This window comes from Echinops telfairi, unplaced genomic scaffold (assembly GCF_000313985.2).
Source record: "Echinops telfairi isolate 266 unplaced genomic scaffold, ASM31398v2 ScPeMD7_3;HRSCAF=10, whole genome shotgun sequence".
NCBI classification, from domain to species: Eukaryota; Metazoa; Chordata; class Mammalia; order Afrosoricida; family Tenrecidae; genus Echinops; species Echinops telfairi.
In genome coordinates, this window is record NW_022103899.1 from 44721720 (window position 1) to 44723748 (window position 2029).

A 2029-nucleotide genomic window follows, 5' to 3' on the forward strand; every position below is an offset into this window, starting at 1 on the left:
TCCCGGTCAGAGCTAGGGGCCAGTGGGAGAGTCCTGGACTCTCAGGAACAGGAAGGTTCCCTGGATGCTGAGGAGGGGAAGGGGAGGAGCCTGGCTTTATGGCCCGTAAAAATGGAGATTGGTCAGGCCTTTGTTCAGGGTGAGAGTAAGGGGAAGCAGAACATTTTAGAGAAAGCACTGCAGGGCCACAGACGCAAAACACACAAACAGGTAGAAGAGGCTCAGACACACCCTCTACGTTCCAGTCCAGGCAGAAGGTGCAGTGACTGCTGGGCCTAGTGCTAGGAGTCCTGTTATCAGCAGGAATCCCAGGAGGTAAGCACAGAGACAAAAAGGCTGGAGGCCACATGAGAGAAGACGGACACAGAGAAAAGATGGACACGAGAAACTGCCCTTATCGTCGCACCCCTTTCAGGGAAAGGTAGTTCTTTCCAGCTCCTCTTGGTACTAGGGGTGCAGAATAAACCGCTGCAGCGGAGCCACCTTCAGCTTCTTAGTGTACTTGCTTTTCAGGGCTTTTAGCTAGTTAGCCTCCCGCGGACCCTATGTTCCTGTATGAGTTTGCTGGTCCTCGGTGTCCAGAGTGAGCGACAAACAAGACAAATGAGACAGAACGAACATACAGAGAGAGATACTAACCAGAAGTCACTCGTTCAGACAGGCTCCGGAGGTTCGAGAAGAGCAAGGCCGGGACAGCATGGAGCCCATGTCCCTACCTCTCCCGGGTTTTGGCACCAAATGTAAAGGGGAACTGAGGAACAGGGAGGAAGACAGACATAACTGACAGGACAAGGGAGAGCAGAACAGAAAATAGCTTTATTAGGGGGGGACGGTAGAAGGGGAGCTCCCGGATGAGGTTCCATGACCTAGGTCAACAGGTCAGGGAAGTTGTGCTCAGCAGCTGGGGGCGAGGGTTTTTAAAGGGGTGGTGAGGAATATTTGGCAATTATGGCAATCAGCATATGGGGTCTGGAAACTGAGAATTGCTTGTCGACTCATCATGGCTTTCTTTGAACCCAGAACATCTGGTTTCACTGGTTATTTGGGATGTGCGGGGAAGCACGTGCAGGGCCCATCTGCTTCAGCTTAGTCCAAACGGGGGCTGCCTAGTTCAGACCCGCCCCAAACAGTTACTTGTCGGGCTGTGAACCACAAAGCCAGCAGGTCAAACCCACCAGCTGATCCAAGAGAGATCGATGGGGCTTTTTACAAGAGTAGAGAGTTACTGAAGACCAGCTTGTGGATGAGAACTGCAACCTTGTGATTAGCAGTGCAACATGGAAGCCACCACTCCACCAGGGCTCCTCCTTAAAGGATTACCGCTTTGGAAACCAACAAGGCTGTTCTAGTCTATGAGTCACTGTAAGTCAGAACTGACTCATGGCTGTGAGGTTTTTGTTTTGTTTTTTGATCACTCTGCCCTTTCTCCCTTCTCTTCATCCACCCACACCTCTGCAGCCTTCCTCTCAGCCAGCGCCTGGCAGCAGAGGTCACCAGACAAAGAAAAGCAATCTGCTGCCACTCATGTCTCCACCAGGCTGTCTAATTGGTGGCTGCCCCTTAGACCTTCACGTGCACACGAGTGGCCTGGGGATGTGGTTAAAATGCAGATGGTACTTAGGCAGGTGGGGTGGGCCTGAGATTCTGCATTTCTCCTGAGCTCTCCAGCCTGCTGCATCCCAACCTCCAAAAACATATAACGTATAAAATTAAAAATTAATGAGCCCCTAATAAAATGTAAAAAAAAAATTAAAAATTAAAAAAAAACTCATGAAGAAAAGTAAAATTGAAATGGACTTGGGGTCTTTAGTGACAAACCAGTTCATCTCAAACAAAAGCCCAAACTCACTGCCATCAAGTTGATTCCAACTCACAGCGACCCTATAGGACAGAGTAGAGCTGTCCCTGCAGGTTTCCAAGCCTGTAAATCTTCACAAGAATAGAAAGTCTCACCCTCATCCTTTTCTTGAGGAGCAGCTGGTGGGTCAAACTGCTGACCTGATGGCTAGCAGCCCGACACCTAGCCCAC

The 2029-nt window shown here is 50.1% G+C and overlaps 1 protein-coding gene across 1 annotated transcript in view; it reads left to right on the forward strand.

Moving 5' to 3' along the window:
* The window catches only part of PNKD (PNKD metallo-beta-lactamase domain containing), an 89253-nt gene that overhangs the window by 31433 nt on the left and 55791 nt on the right, over positions 1-2029 (forward strand). The gene's annotated exons all lie outside the window — the stretch shown is intronic.